This window comes from Neolamprologus multifasciatus, chromosome 9, assembly GCF_963576455.1.
Source record: "Neolamprologus multifasciatus chromosome 9, fNeoMul1.2, whole genome shotgun sequence".
Classification (NCBI taxonomy): Eukaryota; Metazoa; Chordata; class Actinopteri; order Cichliformes; family Cichlidae; genus Neolamprologus; species Neolamprologus multifasciatus.
In genome coordinates, this window is record NC_140447.1 from 9,179,344 (window position 1) to 9,199,650 (window position 20,307).

Consider the following 20,307-nt stretch of genomic DNA (forward strand, 5'->3'; position numbering starts at 1 on the left):
CAATTAAAATGTGCAATAATATACAATTTAACGGGACTATCCGGTAATCCCCCCCCCAGCAGAGGTCACTCATGACACCACTACACCTTCTCAGCAGTTGTCTGTCCCTCACACAGAAACTCACTCTCTGTCAAATTACATTTCCTCCTTGTAATTTTACACCACAAACCTCATTCCTTATTGCCACACGGATCCCCAGGGAAATCCAGTGCCAATTTAGAGCAGGTTTGTGCAATATAGCCTCGCATTGATTGTTTGTATATTGGCTGCAGGTTGTCATTCAGATTGGTCCTTTTAGTTGGAATGAGGTTTTAGCAGATGTTGTGACCCAAAGAGACAGAGCTCAATCTATTTCCATCCCAAGAGGCGAACTGCAGTCTCCAAACCTGCACTTGCCTGCATGGAAAAAGTTCATTGTTGTTTTTTTTAATTTAAAAATTTTAAAAAATATACGATTAGTTTCACTGCAAAATTCACTTGATTAAACAGTTTTAATTAGCAGTCCCCAACCTTTTTTGCACCACAGACCGGTTTAATGTCAGACAATATTTTCACGGACCGGCCTTTAAGGTGTCGCGGATAAATACAACAAAATAAAACGATAGGACCGAGACAAAAACTGTGGTGTTTTGTAAATATAATAATAAACGCACATTCACTGTGTAACTTCATTAGCAGCGTCCTCCTGAAATGTTCCAACAACATTGAGAGTAACATCCTCCTCTCGGCCCCTTAATGCTCTCTGGTTGCTATGGTAATGCGTAAATATTTATTTCAAAATAAGACACATGACTACAACACAAGAAAAGACCCAGGAAAACCGAGAAAACCATAAACTTCAAACCCGAGCCTCAACTCTTGTGGCCCGATACCAAACAGCTCACAGACTGGTGCCGGGCCGTGGCTCGGGGGTTGGGGACCACTGGTTTAAACCATTTGCTGGACTTTTTTTCTCATTTAAATATTATTGGATCCTGTCATTGGTGCTAAAAAGTCATGGTCCCTCCTTAGACATTCGTCTGGGGAGAGAAGCTAGTGACTGTCCAAGTTCCCAGAATTGTTTTCCTGCTACATATACTTAGTAGTAGTAACACTAAAAAGTTATTGCTAGTAATATGCAAAACTAATCTGGTTGATTTGGTTCTAATTTGTGCTTGGACGACACCAACGCTTTTACCGTATGCAGTACATCAGGAAATCACATAATACGGGTTGAAATTGAAAGTGTTAAAACAGTTCTGCCACTAATGAATTCAGCTTATTGCATCCCTATATAAAGCAGTCATGCACTTCCTGCTTTTATGATGTGGCAAGGATGCCTTTAACAGACACATGCAACAAGGATGCTGTTTGAGTTTCTTCCCTTCTCCGTTTGAAAGGCTTGTTTCTACTTTAAAACAGGATCATGTAAAACACACCGGACAGACATTGTGAGCTAATGGTCTGTTGAAAGTAGAGAGCCATGAACGATATCCTCTAAGAGGGGAATATGATTGTGCTTGTCGTCCTTGTCTGGTGACGTGATGCATCATTTAGGCTGATGCATGAGACTCATTAAGATATTGTAGTGAGATGCCTAATGGCAGCCTATTTCACAGCTGATTTTCCAACGCAGAGTAACATACAGTATACGAGCAGTACTTAACCATGCTGATTATTTCTTCTTCTAAAAAGAAATCAATTGACAATATTGTTACCACCACACGTATTAAAAAAAGAAATCATCTGGGGTTAATGGAGGTCACGTTTGGCATCAGCACACATTTGCAGCAGCATAAAAAAAAGAAGAAGATGTGAAAGAAACAAAAAGAATACAAAGAGATGGTTTATAATGTTAGGTAATAGCGTAAAGGTGGTGAACTGATTTCTTTCCCTTTCTGATTGCCACATGGGAACAAATGAGTGAGCTGCCAATCTGCTGAACTGATTTCGGGGGGCCTCAGGTTGCTGATTAGTGAAATGTGGGAGGACAAAAAGACGACTGTGAGCGGCGCCTACCCACAATCCCTCACTGCTTTTTCTGATTGGGCTAATCACCCCATTGTCCCTCAGAGCTCCGAGTCTGGGATTTTTAACGGCAAGAAGAAAAAGAGCAACTGAAGGAATCGCACAGAAAACTGCATTTCCTTTTTTCTTTTTTCCCCCCAAATCCTCCCACCATCTCCTCTTTCTGCCGTATCAAATCTTGCACCATTACCTCCAGTTTTTCCATAACGCCTCATGTGTCATCCATCTAGCTCACTTTAATGGCAGCCTCATAATTATTTAGATGATTATGTGTTGCAAGCCATTTAGCATGCTCAATGACACATGTTTAATTTATTTGCTGCAGCAGCTTCTCATAGAGGAAAGAGGGGAAAGAATTGAAGATGGCTGCTGGTGGTGGTGTAGCGGCTACAGTTGCTGCCGCCGCTAGTGAGGCAAATCCAGTGCCAAAATTGTTTGATAAATTGCAGCTGTTGATATAATGCGCCATGCCACATCAAAGAGCTAATGTGATACAAATAAGGTATGGTTTGTGTAGCATTGCAAGGCAACATTTGCTCGGGCTAATGGCGTGTGTCTTGGTTGACCAGTCAACCCACATAACGGACTGCACCATTGAGCAAGCTATTAGGACACATAATGGACAGAGCAGCCTGGTGCCGAGTGTGAGGTCGTTTCCTTCTAATCCAGCTGAAGGAAAATACGCAGAAAGCTCATTCTGTGTTTGCTTCTATTTTAAAGAAAATCTCAATATTTCCATTTTACTGGCAAGAAAAACTGAAATTAGAGCTGGACACACTTGTCTGTAGAGCTCAGAGAAATATTTGAAAATATAGTTTTGGCATTTAAGCTTGAGAGATTTGACAAATGAAGGGGAAGTATACAAAAAAGCACAGGAGCTGTGACTGTTCGAGTGCCTACATGCTTCTGCATGGCTGCAATGATGCTAGGCAGCCACTAGAGAGTAGTACATCCCCGCTGAAAAGGTAATAGGTGGCACTGATTCTCAGAGGTTGGTTTGGTCTCTAACATGAAATTGCAAACAATATAATTACTTCATTTAAATTTGTGGATTTGATTAACTTATACTATTTTCTGAAGTTTTAAAACTTGAGCTATCCATACGAAATATAATACTTTTGCCTTTTTACTTTTTATCCCACGTATTTGACTCAAGACTGTGATCATTATTTCAGTCATGCTGTGTTGAGACTTTGGTTCTTGAGGGTGTGTATATATGTGAGATGAACAACATCTCACCAAATGCTGCACATAGAGAGTTGTCTGATTGTTGTTAAGATTTTCTCTCTATTAATGTAGATGCAAAACCTCAAAATTTTGCCTAAATAAAGCATATTTTTCTAATTTCTAGTCAAAATATCATCGCACTTGAAAAAGGGACACAATCTGCTACACAGTAACATTTCAGTGCAGTATAGGAAGTGAAAAAGTCTTGAAAACATATTGTTTTGAGTCATATCTCACACAAAACAAACCTTTTCTAGTTTTCATGCATTTTTTAAGCTCCTGTGTTATTTAAAGAGGAATCATCTTGTTTCAAGAAATAGACGTAACTGGAACGACAACATCAAATCTGCTTTACGGAGAACTGCAGGTTAAAAACATGCCCAACATCGGATTATTATGAGTCTTAGTATCTTAAGTACAGTGTGGTTATTTTTCTTACAGTTCAAACAAACCATGTCAATGTGACGTTGAAAAAGAGGCAAAAGCTGACATTAAGTTTCCTTCTCTGTTGTGTTGTGCTGGACAGACTTTGCTTGAGTTGTGATTTCACACTTTAGAAATAAAACTGAACTGAATTGAATCAATAATATTTACTAACCTGTGGTGTTGTGTGGTTTTTCTTAAAATTATGTGGCGTAGTTTGGTTTACTACAATATGTTAAGTTCATGTAACTTATCCTTCTTAAATACAACACGCTTAAATATATTATATAAAAATACCCAACACGGAGAACAAACTTATTAAAAATGAATGCAGCTGAACTATATTCATTATATTTGTATGACTTGAATGTTTATGGCCTACGTGAAGTGATCTGTGTACAAAGTTTAACATTAGACAGTTGCATGCTTGCATTCATAGAGAAGGAATGGATAGAAATAAAGGGTTTTGCCTACAGGATAAAAAAAGACTAACATTTAAAATAAGAGCATTGCCTATATGCTGAAACATTTCTGTAAGAGATCTTAAAGTACAAAAAAAGTTCTCCCTGAGGACCGAGTCGGGTCGATCAGCACAGATTTATGCTTGCGTGGCGCTGAGCAGCACAGCTTGCAGACACAATGTCGAGTGTAGTGTGCTGCAGCTGGGTCTTGACGTGCGCTGAAGTCTGTCACTGCGCTCCAGGAGCGCTCTGTCATCTCTAGCATCTGCCGTGACTTCTTGTTGGAGAAGCTTCTGGAACAATCACAGTTCTCTGGTTGTCAGCACCTGGTGTTCCTGTCTGCTTCCCTGCAACATGTCACTGTCACCCAACCGCACGCATTTCACCGCTCATAGCCACGAACCAAACAAGCATGCTATTGTCGTGCACTTCTCACTATACAGACACTCCTGTATCAATTAGTGCCTTTTTAAAAATCCTATTTACACAGATGGTTACTGGTATCATTTAAGACTAGCTTTCATGTTTGAAGTTCTGCTGTAGTGGAATTTTCCAGCTGTATAATGTTGTTTAACAAAATCTAATTTCTCAAATGCAATTCAACAAGAGTATTCACAACCATATGCCTTGGTGTTTCGTACTGACCCAGAAAGCATATGGACCATTTGTCAGCTCCACAGCGTACCTCTTGTGTTTGTGTGGTTGATTGTATCAAACGTGTGCACATATAGAAAATATGCTTCTTTCACAGCTTATGTTACTCTTTGGTGGTGCTGCAGCCTAAGATTAAAGAGGAGCTTTTGTGTTTGTTTGGTTCTCAGCACTTCAGACGGCAGACGTTTTCAATTGTTTCTCAAAAATATGATACAGTAACCTCAAAGCCTCTGGGCTTGATTTCAAGGTTAGTGAGTAAATGTGAAATCAGCTGTGCTATCAGTGCTGTTCTTTGAAATACATGGAGCAAAATTGTACAAATGTATACTTAATTTCCTTTCTTTAATTTCTCACAAGGTTCAATAAACTCTGTGTTTCAAAAGATTTAAATTTTCTGGCTATTATTTTACGCTTTAGACTTTCCAGGGCATATAAAATAAATTTTGTTGTTAGCAAAAGCCGAAAAAAGTTTACTGCTGCAGGAAATTCTTATAATTTACAGGTGTGTAAAGTCCTTAACCAATTTATTATCTTCATGTGTTGTTTTGTATCTGTATCATGATCTCCACATTAAATAAGTTTGTACATTTTATGTTTACAACAGTTATGCTTCAAGTGCAGCAAGTACCAATCAAATTTGAAAAATGGTAGGTTCAATTTAAGTCTGAGCTTCACAGTTTAATATAATTCCATAACTTTCATGATAAAAACATGCATTTGTCAGACACTTTAATAAGTACACCTGCAAGTACTAGGCTGGACCCTCCTTTGGCTTAATTCTTCATGGCACAGATTTAACAAGCTGCTGGAAACACTGCTGGCTCATATTGAGATGATTGGACCACACGGTTTCTTTTCACAAAAGTTTAACATGTGGGGTGTTCAGAGATGCTCTTCTGCATGCTTTGGTTCGAACACATGATTATCTGAGTTACAGTTGCCTCTCATCCTCTCAAAGCAGTCTGGATATTATGCTGATAGAATTAGGATATTTCCATTGCTTGTTAGGGTTTGAATACAATGCTATAAACATTTCTTACTATTGTTATAATAACCACTGCTTAAAAAATGTATTAGGCTCCCTGTCATAGAAACAAGAAAACACAAATAATCTAGAAATCTTAAAAAACAAAAAACTTGTTTAAAACTCAGATTTACTTAATTTCCTGAACCCTTCTTGCTTTTATACCCACATCTGAAAATTATATATTTTTAGGATTAAATACATCATTTTGATTAAAAAACTAAAGGAATTAGTCACATTCTCTGAACATTCATAAAACAATTGGCTCTTCCTGTACGGACTGGACAGTGACATGGACTTCCAGAAGTGCCCCAGCTACCCACCTAACCAACATAAGTTCTTTAAACAAAATTAAATAATAAGTATGCAGAAGTAAATTACTTATCCAATAAAATTTTGACCGGACAATCAGGACAATCATATTCAAAAGAAGACTGATGTTTCCATCTGCACTAATTTATGTTTGACACGGCGGCTGTGTCCCAGGACCCGACTCTTGGGTTGTGTAAGGTGGGACCAGCACAAAACAGAGCACCTACCAATCCCAACAAACACAACACTGATGAAATCAGATTCAAGACAAAAGGAGGCGGGTTGCAAAGTGGCTTGGAGTTGCACAGCAACAGCAGGCAGGCTCAAACGGCTTAAACAGTTTATGTGAGACAGTCAAATGAATGGTGTAGAGCTGAGCCACTGCCTGAGATCAGCTGATCTGATGAGACTGTTGCCTGCTTGAACCAACTGTATACTTAACTGATTACCACTAAACATAAACATGATACGCTATTAAAGGTGAAATCATGTGACATGGCGGTGTGTCGACCTGTATGAGGCCTGTGAGGTGACGCTCCTGTGACCCCCGGGTCAGTGAGAATGAAAGATTCAAGACTTTGATTATGAATTCCTTTCACTGTGCAGGAGCCCAGTTACAATAGGCTACTTGTCCTCAGAGACAACACCCCGTCCTTTCTAACTGTGATACAAGCTTAGAAAGGACAGGATGGTAAATAAGGAAATATCTGAGGTAAGAGATGTACTCACTTTCCTACAAAGCAGTTCATTCTGTGGCCTCGGGATTCTTCACGATCCCAGTTCGATTCAAAGTGAATTTACACTGTTAAACAAACATGTTCCGCCTCCTTCTTCACCAATTTGGCCATGTTTGATTTAGGAGCTTGCGTATGTACTCAAAAATACACACCTTAAACAGAAAAATGAAGGCTGCAACATGCTGAATAACAAATCCCAAACCCTGTATGTATTTTAACCTTGTTAAAAGTTCACAGTCCTTTTGTTTTCACCCTGTAACTAAACAAAGATTTTGTGAAGTCGCATCTTTTTCTCATCACCATTAATTAATGATTAAATGATGATTGAAAGATCCCTCACCTGACTGCGTATGGTGATGTATTTAGTCTACTGATTGAAGTCTCTCAATCAGTAGCTAAGTCTGTAATCAACACCTGATTATAACATGCAAACATACAGTGGGACCCTCCCCCCCTCCCACATCCTAAAAATCATCTCTCCATTTATTTCATTTAATCAGCTAATGGTGTTAAGGTTGGCAACTGTTCTACCTATTGTATCCTTCCATTCTTTCGACTCCCTTTTTGTCCTTAGAGCCTGAACCAACCCATCATCGCTCCATCCCTCCATCAACAGACAGATCAAAGCAATAAGTTAAAGTCTGGTCTCTTTGCCATCATGTTTTGTCTCTGACTAATGGTGACGTTTAGGAGCAGTGAGGGCTGTAAAACACCCAGATAAAGTGAAACTGCATCCAAGATGAGTTAAAAAAAAAGGTATTTCCATGACTAGCTGCACAGATTAGATTCTGGGACATTCGAATGAGTGACATCAAGTTTGTGTTTAATGTCAAACAGGGAAGCTGAAGACCTGACTGCTACCTGTGAGTGCAATAGTGATTCAAGAGTCTTTAAACAAGCAGAAGAAGCGTAGCTACATAAATTAGGTATGGCACGTGTTACTACTGGCTCTGTACACGGAGCTTTTTGGGTATCATTGTCTGCTTGTGTAAGTATACATCAAATCCAAGCGTATTTTTTGGAAATACAATTGTTTGGTGTCTTGACAGAGTTAGAGGAAAAGATTGATACAGTTCTCAAGAAGCTTGAACCAAGAAGGATTAGCATCAGGAAACAGCTAGCCTGGCTTCATCCAATTAACAGTAATCCTAAAGCTCAATTCAGGACCTTGAAATGCTGGAAAGATAAGATAGCATATTGGCCTGTACCAACAAGGCCTTTAACTAAACACTCATATTGGTCATTTTGAGTTCTTAAAACACCAACAAAGATAATGTAAGGAAGCTGAAACTATCAGCAGCCTGGAGTTTTTTTTATTATCTTTTTTACTCGCGAGTTGATTTAATTTGGTCACAAAAACGGCATTTTGCAGCTGTATCTCCAGGTAACAGTAATGGCTATTGTAGTGGAAACACACTGGAGTGCTTGTTATGGATTAAAAGAATCATGCTGTTAGTTAATTTAAATCTGTGAGGGGCTGTTGCACCTGTTGCATCATGACGCTCATGCAAGATTTACATTGTTTTGGTTTCTTTCTCGAGTTTTATTTCAACCATTCTTGATAAAACGTTTCCTAAAGTCCAAATGTCCATGTGATTGACACGGTGTGTTAAAAATACCAACACACAAGCTAAACCTCCTGACCTTCACCACCTGGAGCTTAATGAAAATCCTGCAGCAAAAATACTCCTGTAGTTATTTGTGTGCCGTACAAAGACAAGGTTTGACAATAAGTGCTGACAGTAAAATCAGCATCACTCAAAGGAAAACAGCAAATTAGACTTCAGCTATGTTTATGTGAAGATTATATAAAATACTGTGCAAAACAACCTTAATGTTACCGCAATATAAACACAAAGTCAGATTGAGCAGCCTAATTCTAAATAAAGTATTTTGTGATACTGACTTCCTCTGTTAAAAAGTCAACACTTAATAGATTTCCAATGCAAATTCTGTTTCTGGTGTACCTTGGTGATAAGATCATCAAACAAACAGACACCCTCAGTCCAAGTGACCAGTTAGTATTTAAAGAGACTGAAGGAGCAGAAGAAAACGTGTCCACGTCCATGTTTTCCTTGAAGCTTGCCAGCTGTTGTGTGTTGTGTTTGTTGTGAGGAGTAAAATAACTGTCAAACTGTTGGACTGCAAAAATGGGCAGAAATCCAGCCGATGCAGTTCGATCTGCAGTTAATACAGTGAAAAATTGTCACAATATACAGAGAACCACCTGAGCTGCCACCATTCCAGCTTCTTCTCCAAGAACCAAAGGTTTACACCGATCAGGAATAACATTGTGATCACCTGCCTAATGTTGTGTTGATCCCACTTTTGCTGTTAAAACAGACCTGATACACTGAGGCATGGACTCCACTAGACCCCTGAAGGTGTGCTGGGGTATCTGCACCAAGATGCAACAGATCCTTTAAATCTTGTAAGTTGTGAGGTGGGGCCTCCATGGATTGGACGTGTTTGTCCAGCACATCCCACAGATGCTTGATTGGATTGAGATCTGGGGAATTTGGAGGCCAACTCAACACCTCAGACTTATTGTTGTGCTCCTCAAACCATTCATGAGCCTTTTTTGCTTTAAGGCAGGTGCATTATCCTTCTAAAAGAGACCGCAGACATGAGCTGATACTGTTCCCAAAAAACGGTGTACATGATCAGCAAAAACGCTTACATAGGTGGTACGTGTCAAAGTAACATCCACATGAATGTTTCCCAGTAGATTGTCCAAAGCATCACTCTGACCATGCTTGCTTGCCTTCTTCTCATAGTGTATCCTGGTGCCAGGTGATTCCCAGGTAAGCGATGCACACACATGGCCCCCAAAAAACCAAACAAACAATGGGTAACTCTGATTCTGACAACTTTCTATCAGAACCAGGATTAAGTTGTTATTATCCGTCACTATTGTTAACTTGTTATTAACAGGAACTTGTTTGTTGGATTGAACCACACAGCAGCCTTTACTCCCCCACGTGCATCAGCGAGCCTCGATCCTGTCACTGCTTCACCACTGTTCCCACCTTGGACCACGTTTGATAGATACTAACCGCTGCAGACCAGGAACACCACACAAGAGCTGCAGTTTTGGAGATGCCCTGACACAGTTATCTAGGCATCACAATGAGGGTCAAACTCGAACTTGCCCATTGTTTGTGCTTGTAACACACAGAGGTGGCAAAAGTACAGACAACTGTAGTTAAGCAGAAGTAAGGATACTTGTGTTAAAAATACTCCAGCAAAAATTGAAGTACTGAATCAACTTCTTAATAAGTAAAAGTGAAAAAGTACAGACTTCTAAATGTACTCAAAGCAAGAAAGTAAAGAGAAGGACAATTCTACCATCTATTTTTATGCACAGGTAACTGGACCGTCTACTATATTAATGTAAAACAAAAATAATATCAGTACATGAGAATACACATGTTATTCACGTCTAAATTCTAATTGTAATGAATGTGCTCCCCTTGAATCTTTTATTTAGGACACATGCAGTAAAAGAATTAAAAATAATAATTTTGTGCTGCCTACATGGCAACAGAAAAATGAGAAGAGTCAGGGGTTAAAGTGAGATTCAAAGTGGGGGAACACGAAGATCTGTTGTAGTGGCTTAACGTGAGGAAAATACTAACAGCTCACAATCATTTGTAATGTGAGCTTCTGTAGGTTTTCTTAGTGTACATGCTGTGATCAGCTGACCTGCTACTTTTTCTGGATTTACACACCTGAATTCAACAAGATGTCAGCAGATGTTTCACAGCTAACACGACACTGACAGTATACTATACACTGTGTTTATACCACACAGTTGTTAGGATGCCTGGGTCGTTGACCCAGGGTTTTTGAGTTTATTATATTATTTATGGTTTCTTAAGTTCTGTCTTATGGTTTATGTCTCTGTGTTCTCTAGTTGTTGTCTCCCTGTGTCCAGTCAGAGTCTGTGTCTGTAGTTCAGTCTGTGTTATGTTTCCTGTTTTATTTTGAAAGTCCATGTCTGATGTTAATGTATCTGGTTTTGCTTCCCCTTGTCTCGTTAGGCCTGATTTGCCCCACCTGTGTTTCCCTCCTGTTGTCCATTCCCTGATTGCTCCCTCTATGTATTTAAGCCCTGTGTTTCAGTTTGTCATTGTTGCGATCTACCCTTATCTCGCTGTGTGTAAGTTATTTGGAGTCTTACTTTTGTTCTGTTTCAGTGCAGCATTAAAGCTGTTTGAGTTTATATTTGTCTCTGAAGTCTGCACTTTGGGTCCTTTTCCTGCCAGCACACAGCCGTTCCATAACAACAGTATAAAGTTGGCATAATTGAATTTGGTGAATGAATCTAAGCGTCACCATTAAACGTAAATTAATCTCTGCTACACTTGATGTAACCTAACACTGACCACCACAGCCACTCTGTATCAATCCAACACCGAATTTACTGTGAATTCACCACATTAATGCAAGCTAGCCTGTTTATTCTGCACATAACTACTGAACAGTATTTTCATTTCAAATTTGAATAACACAAAAACAGCATAGCTTAGTTTGTTTTTGCAGGATGTTTCACAAAGTGAAAATCCATAATTATAAACACAACAGGAAGTGTCATATTGTTATCATTTAGGCATGCATGTAACGACATTGCACTTCTTTTGGGGGGTTTTCTAAAGTGAGAATTATTGTGATGGCAGTGTAATATCAGCATATGAGCATCACAGCGTGTTTTCAGGGTTTAAACCACCTGGGTGGTGTTTCCAAGAATTCAGCTCTCTGTTCTGTAAGAATCAAGTGCAAGTCATTGTAATTTTCTTCATGAAAAGCATTTTAGTGAGATACTTAGTACCTGACAGAGGGAAATGAGACTAGGGCCAGTGTTAGTGGGTTTTTTCCAAATGTGAATTGACAGGGCGGAGGTGGGTGGTTAAGTTCAATCCACTATTGCTGATGAACAAGCTGATTTCTATTAACCTGCAGCCTGCAGATCAAACAGACTGTTCCATGCTGCTGCTGAGAGAGAGAGCACGACAGAGAGAGAGAGAGAGAGAGAGAGAGACTCTGCCACCAAACTTTTAAGACACAGAAAGTCTGCTTAATGGGCTGGAAGATTCTTCCCATTTAGCCCTGTGCGGAAATAAAAGGAAGCTGGTCGGTGCTCAGGAAAAATGGCTACTTCCAGTTAAGTCCCCCAGTGGATTGGAAATTAGGAAATTATAAGCAGAGTGATCAATCACAGAGGAGTATGTGCTCTAGCATGAAACGCCCCAGTATTCTCCCTGATGTAAGAACGCAGAGTCACTTCCTGTCCTATTAGTTCAACCAGATGGAGCACGTTCCCCACGTTATTCCCAGACAGATAACAGGAGATGCTTTCATGATCTGCCATTGTGGATTTTTTTAAGCTCTTTCTGCAGCCGGTAAACACAGGATGTGAAAGTAATCTGTCATATTTTGTCTCAAACGTGTGTGTCCCCCCCCCCCCCCCCCCCTCTCTATTTGTGTTGATTCTTACTTACAGCACTTCCTGTTGTGTCCAGTCAGACATGAAACCTACCAGCAACAAACAGCATCCAGTGCTAAAAAAAGATTGGCGTTTTATCTCCCAGCCTCCCCGTGTGTGACAGCCAGAGCCCCAGAGCACGAGCAGGCCGAGCCGGGAGCGGCAGCGGGACGAGATCAGGAAGCCCCGGAAAGGCGAAGAAGTGGAGCTGATGGTGGAGGGGTGGAGAGGAATGTGTCGGCTATGGTGTTCCGGGAGGGTTGGAGGGGAAAATATTGATGCAAAGCAATCATGACAAACAAGATGCAAATTGTCACCATAAATAATCAAATGTTTGTCACAGCTGACAGTTGGGAATGTTTGATTGATAGTGAGCCAGAGGTATTAAGTGTCTGAAGCTGCGACATGTAGCTCCTCTGATTCGAATAACAACAGAGGAAAGAAACAAACAGACAAAGTGAAGCTGATGAAGCAAAACAAAACGGCAGACGATCATATGAGCAACACGTTTTGATTAGATATGTTCACATTAAAATTTGGGAAGTGAGTACATTTGGGATCCGGTGAGTTTTTCGATGATTAATTTATGTCTAATTTAAGCGGCTGCACTGTCGTGGTCATTTTGGCGGTTCAAACTAACCTCGCTTTTTTTGTTTCACTTATTTTTTATCATTATGTAACTCTTGTTGGCAGGAATGCTTCATTAGTTGTGGGAATGTTCAAAAAATGCAGTGGGAAAGAAGTGTGCAAGGCACCACTGATGGAAACTACACAATACATGCCAAGAAAATAACGGAAACGTTGAAAAAGAAACTTACAGAGCATGTTGGCTGGAACCGCAGACAATATAAAAGATGGATGTAGCTACTGTAACGTCACCCACTGGCTTAGGAAGTCCTGTTTTGGAATGTCGAGATAACCATTTTGGCCGTTCCCATCCTGGTTGTAGACAATTGGATGAGATGATAAAAGACTTGTTAGCTAATAAGGGTAAAGTTTAATACCAAAGATAATCCTCCAGTTAGCAAAAAAAAAATTATCAAGATTTCTAAAACAGAATATTTTCTTTTTTTTCAGTTTGAGCAACAAAAGAGTGACTGAGCTCATAAACTCAGCAGGAAAGTCTTTACATTGGTGAACACAAAGCAATTTTCCCATAGATTTCTATAGGATTGGAAGACTTTTTGCAATCCCAGCTATTGCTATCTGGTGGCCAGTGAGTGGGCGGTGGAGGCCAGGTGGAGCGGCTCGCCGTCTACCGGGTGCAGCCTGCATCCCTCCATCATTACCACTGTGCAGAAGGAAATGGAAAGTTTGAACTTTTTGCCTGTCATCGACATCTCTTATGAAAGGGGCATTTTGAGTAGACTGCCTCTTCAGTTTTCATGCACATATTTATGGATTTTGACCTGATAAAATACACTGAGAAGCTGCGGAGACCCACAGAATGTGACTGAATGTGGCAATTTTCAGATTTTGAACTGGCGATGGAAACGAGCAGGGGAGAAGCAGCACATGCCTGACAAAATTTAAAAAGTTCAACATTCAGTTCAAGAATTACTTGGACTAACTGTTGGACTTTTGGATTTTGAGCTGTATTTCAAAGCCCTTATCGTGCTGCATGTGCACTAACTCTAATAAAAGGGCTCAGAATTGCAGTAATATTAGGAGTAACATCAGAAGTGCTGCAGGTTGCCTGCACACTGGGCACTGAGCAGTGATGTGGGAAATGTCAGCCTCTGCTGAGACTTCGTGCTCTGCTTGTTCACCACCCATGCATACCACCCTGCTAATGACCTGCAAGGCCAAACATACCAGCGCTCTACTCCTCGCATACACTTCCCCTCACATTGATCGTTTTACCCTTGTAGGCTCTTACAGATTTCCAGTGATTCATTCTAGTCATTATTTGTCATCATTAGATGTCTTTAGATGAAATAACAGTCGATTCTTTGGAGCTCAGCTCAGTGTGATATAGCAGCCACCATGCTGTCGTCACATTTGTCCAAAATTCTCTGTTAGGGACTGGCCTGGAAAGTTTATGAACTAATGTTTTGATGGTTTTGGTAAGAGGGAGAGTATTAATGTTGCGAAATGGGCCCTGTGATGAAAATATGCCCTGTGATCAAAGATGTGGGCAGGAGAATCTTTTATATAAATTGTCTGTACGGGGCGGAGATGAGAGGTGAGCAGGAAACAGAGGGAGTAATGGGCAGAGAGCTGAGAGATGCCTGCAATGGCTATAGGATCAGAGAGATGAAGGAGCGTACATACGTGTGTGGGTGTGTGTGCGTGCACTGCAGCCTGTACAGGGAGCTGCAGTGGCGGCTGTGTGCTGATCATTCATGATGGCACCTTAGAGGCCATCCTGTAAGGAAGAAAAATGAAAACTATTAAAGGCTCACTGGGCTATGTTGGCTTTGGTGTGTCAGCAATTATTGGCCGGGGACAGCAGTCTTTAGGTCCTCAGATATAGAAGAGTGGGAGACTGTGGCAGAGAAGGGAAGGACACTGCCCGGTTACATACTCTACTCTGATCTATGCTGCAGAACTTTCTTCACTGCGTGGCAACAGTGGCACAAAGGGGCTTTTATCTGTAGTTTAGGAGTGGTAATTTAGCAGTGAAGTAGTCATTTGCTTTTATGTCTGTGTGGCTTTTTCCGTGTTGTTTGGCTCAGTCTTCTGAGTTAAGCAGCCGGAGATGCTGTGGAGTTTCTGCACAGCTGTCAGTCAAACAGCGTGGGTGGCACTGTGACCTCTTTTCCTTGGATTCTGTTGAGTGGCACCTTTTTTTTTTTTGTTACCCCCCTCTCTGTTCATCTGTGCTGTTTTAACTGTTCACTTCTTTACCCATCTATTCCAAATGCTTCCAACTTTCTATTAACAGCTCTGTTGTGAGTGTTCACAAGATGACATGCCATTATATTTATACTGTAACCTTCTTCTACTCATGGCAGTCACCGGCGTTCACACCACATGCACAAAGTGTGACATCGAGCAGAACAAGTTTGTTATTTGCAGTGCAAGTGCACAGCTTGGCTTGATATAATTACCGGAGTTTTATTTAAATTGAACCGCACATTTGTCTGCCTCTATGGTGCGAATTCAAGGTCAGAGGAAACAAGTTCTGGCTGGGTTTTTTTTTTATCATGTAATAGGCAGATTGGAGTTTTTCATGCTGTTTTCATTCTATCTGCTATGATTCAAGTCCCCAAAACTTAAGAGGAAGAGTATAGAATGAATAATAGGGATATGTGAGGGCAGGTTAGTGTATGGTTAAATTAGTTTATGATACTTTGCTTGCATGAAGCTAGCCTTTCTTGGAAGTGATCCTGAGCAGGTCTTTGTGAAGTTCTTGAAACTGCATTTTTTACTCATTGTCAATCCAATCCTTGTACCTGATCCATGAATCATTCAAGAATAAAAAAGGCACTTAACCCAAAGGAACTAACAGAAAACTTAGCAAAGAACCCGTTTTACTTCCTATCTTTAGGCACTTTGTTACGAGCAGCCTGTCACAAAAACGTAATTTGCTTCCATTAAAATTGCAAAGAAAACCAAAGATAACACAGCTTGACAGACATAAAATTGTGTTTTGCATGTTGAAAAAGCACCATCAGATTTCAAAACACTATGTAATAGGCTTTGGAAAGCATCTATGTGGCAAAGGCTTCCTTTTTTCAGCATATTTCAACAACAGAAGACTATCAGTCAATGGTTGGCCTCCCCAGAGCCGGGACTTTAACAGTATCGAGGGAAGAAAAGCCAACAAACATTCAAAGAAGAGCTTTGAATGTCCTTCAGCAAGCCTGGAGAACTATTCCCGAAGACTACTTGCATAAGAGGTCAGGCTGTGTTGAAGAAAAAAATGTGGTCAAACCAAATACTCACTTTCAAGCTTCTTCGAATTTTACAAACTATTTTTCTTTTCTTTTTTTTGCCTTATTATATCGTATTTCCATGTATATCTGTACGTTTCAATCGATCATCTAACGCATTTCCAATTTTCCTGACCAACAATAAAGACTTTTGTACAGTTGCACTGTTAGTTTTGTAGAGTGATTAAATAATGTAATTTATTATTAATTAAATTCCATTAAATTTTTCATAAATACATCTTTGAACATATGAGTCAATTGCATTTTTTTAAAAAACGATTGCTTCATGTTTATGAGGGTGAAGACTCTTTAAACACAGATCGGTTTTGTGGCTGCCACAGAGGAGGCTATCTGTCACTATTAATAATCATGCCAACTGTATTACATAATTCATTTACGGTGTTATTTTAGCTGAAACATTCGTGTCTGAATGAGGGGGTACCAAGGAAAAACCACAAGGGTGCCACGGCTGAAGACTAAATCATACGAAATGCTGCAATTCTTTAATATTACATTTTCACTGTCATAAAATAAGAAACAACTGCTGGGACATGCATTATAAATCACATAAATGAAGGTCACATAGTCCATTAATGCATAGCCTGCTGGTCATATTCACAAATTGCAGTATCTCACTCCTACCTGCTGGTGAATTTGGTGTCCTTGCATTTGCAGCTCCTGCTGGAAGACAGATCCTCAATGGTAGAGCCCTCATTACTCATTACAGTGTTTGAGGACGCGGGGGACCACCTGCAACACTTATAAATGACTTGCTTGTACAGTTTGCCTAGGGCAGAGCTGTTGCCGGGCCTCACCAGATGGCCTGTGATCGACTCTCGTGTGGTGCAATACACACGCGTCCATCGCCCAAGGGTCCAGTTTACTTTTCACATGCATTATAAGGCAAAATAACACAGTACCTTGTGGGTAACTGTGTCTGGAGCATTTCCCTTGGTAAATAAGGTAACTATGTAATTTCATAGTATCCATGAATCCCTAATCCAGGAAGTTCCAAGTTCCAAAGTAAAATAATTTACTCATACAAAAAGTTGCATACATCTAATTATTATTTATAAGGTAAGAGGCTCCCTTGTTTCTTTTTAGCAATAAAACAATTTGTACTACAGCTCTCTCATCTTCTTAAAAATTTGTATTCTGCAGGAAAAACAAAGGTAGACACGAAACACCAATGGCATGTTTGTGACAGTAATCCATGCCGGAGTGGGAAGGTGATGCAAGAGGTCATTGAATGTAAACGCTGCTGTTATTCGGGTAGTGTTAATCCCTCGGGCATAGCGACTGAGCATGCATCAATCACAGCAGTGTGTGTCCAGAGGTGAGCCAACAGGCATTAACCTTGAACCAGGAGTCAGAGTCTGGCTGCTCTGCCCCCACGGCCACAAGACAGCAAGCATTGTGTCCACTCGCAGAAATACAAGCTGGAACTTAGCCAAAGTTAATGTGAAGAACAAAAAACACCAGTGCTACACAAACCTGTTTTTACACTCGCTACACTCACGGACTCTTCATTAGGTACACCTTGCTATGACCGGGTTGGACCTCCTTTGGCCTTGGGAACAGCCTGACAAAGATTCAACAAAGTGCTGGAAAAAACTCCTCAGAGATTTTGATTCATGTTGATATGATAGCCCCACACCCACTATATCCATGATGGGACTCCACCGTATCTCAAAGGTGCACGATTGGCTCGAGATATGGTGATTGTAGAGGCCATTAGAGTACACATCAACAAACCAGTGTTACCCTGCTCAAAGCAGTCATCAGAAGATTAATACACTGTGGTCATAAAGGGATGGTCACTCACATAGACTGGGGCATTCCTCAGTTGGAGCCCCTCACCATTGCACCACCACCAGCAGCCTGATTTGCTGATACAAGGCAGGATGGTTCCAAGGTTTCTTTGCTTGTTTACACCACATGTGACCCTAACATCTGAATATTGGAGCAGAAATTAAGACTCCTCAGACCAGACGAAAGTTGTTCCAATCCCTTATTGTCCAATTTTGGCGTGCCTACTTAAACTGCGGCCCAAATTTCCTGTTTGTAGTTACAGAAGTGTCACCCAGTGTGGTCTTCTGCTGCTGGAGCTCATCTTCTTCAAGGTTTTTGTGCAAACCTCGAGTTACTGTTGTCTTCATATCAGCTCAAAACAGCCTGGCCATTCGCCTGTGACCTTTGGCATCAACAAGACAACAAACACTGAATATTTTCTCTTACATGTGAGAACAGTTTATTTGGAGCCTGCCTGCGTTTTCACACTCAAGCACTGCGAGGCAAAGAGCGTTCAAACTTTTTGCTGAACTTTGAGCTCTGAGAAAGTTTTCCTGGTAAATATTTCTGGATAAATATATGGAGGAAGAATTTTGTGTTCAACCCTCAACCACAATGTTTTTATTTTGTATTCTCGTATTCTTCAGGTTGCATATACTCAACATGAGTCTCACTAGAGTTCTTGGACTGTTACAAGACAAACCACTGCTTTGTTAAATAAAAAACGTAATTCTACATGAAAACCAGCGGTAAAAGGAACACATTCAAAAGCATGGCATGTCAACCAAATTTCACGTTTTTAGGTCTCTCATGGGCACTTCCATTATAACTTCACACCTACAGTTTAGGGACGTGCTTCGGAGCAAATCAGACTTAATAATAATGAGAAGGACTTTTCAGTACAGGAAGAATCATGCTCTACAGTTTTTCTGTTACAGAAAAAATACCAGTCTCTTTATGCCTCCAATCGAAACAGGCGTCCCTCCCCACAGGGTTCCCTCTGTTGCCATCTAAAAAAAATCAAACGTATACTGTGATTTGATTTTCTAATTCATGTATGTTTTTTCAAGAAAAGCCATCGCCACGTTTTTAGTGATCATTGCAGACTCAACAATGTTTGACCGTTTTGTCCTGCAGATTACATTTTTCTACCCAGAGAACTTTCTGCCTTGTGGCTATTTTAGAAAAGACTAAAGCGACTTTATAGCTTAGATCTAATCATGCTTCCTCAGCAAGCAACATCAGATAGGCTCCCACACCTTATCAGTGTAGGAAGGCAGAGGAATCATTTCAGGAGGGAGGAAAAAGAGGAATTCATGGCTGTAAAAGCAGAGGTTCAACAATTAGAGAAAAAAAGTGGGGGAAAAATAACAAAAATACACCTTGGAGGCTTTTGTGATTGGAAAAAAAGGCAAAAGAGGAAATGAAGAAACAAGGAAAGACTTCAAGAGCAGATGAAGGGGATAAGCCCTTGAAAGACTGTTTGATTCCTCGGATTGTCCAAAAGCTTTTGATTTGAGCTCTTTCTAAGTTACATGGTCCTCGTCAGGAGAACATTAAAATTCAGTAAGTCTGTTTAAAGATGAATATTATTAGATTTGTTTTTTATTCCCTTTTATCCGACTAAAAGGTAATACAACTAGATTTATTTTCATTGCATTGATATCAGCTATAATGAATTTATAATGAAACCTTGATTTGTGGTATTTTATCATGAGTTTAAAAACAAATCATGTAAATACTGGTGTCTTTAAAAGATAAAAAGGTCTACTTTAGTATCTCAGAGTTTTTAAAATTGTTTCAACAAGTTTAATTTAATACGTTTAGCATATAGTTGGGTCTGGATCAGGTGACCCTGGATCCTCTCTCAGTTATGCTGCAACAGGTCTAGGCTGCTGGGGATTCCCATGATGCATTGATGCATTGTCTTTTTCACCTTTCTCGCTCACTATGTGTTATTAGACCTCTCTGCACTGAATCATACTTGTTATTAATCTCTGTCTCTCTTCCACAGCATGTCTTTATCCCGTCTTCCTTCTCTCACCCCAACCAGTCGCAGCAGATGCCCTCCCTGAGCCTGGTTCTGCCGGAGGTTTCTTCCTGCTAAAAGGGAGTTTTTCCTTCCCACTGCCGCCAAAGGGCTAGGGGGTCATATGATTGTTGGGGTTTTCTCTGTATATATTACAATATAAAGCGCCTTGAGGTAACTGTTGTTATGATTAGGTGCTGTATAAATAAAACTGACTTGAATTAATTCACGAGCTAGTGCTCTCATGTTTTGTTGGGTGACCAACAAAACACGAGTGTA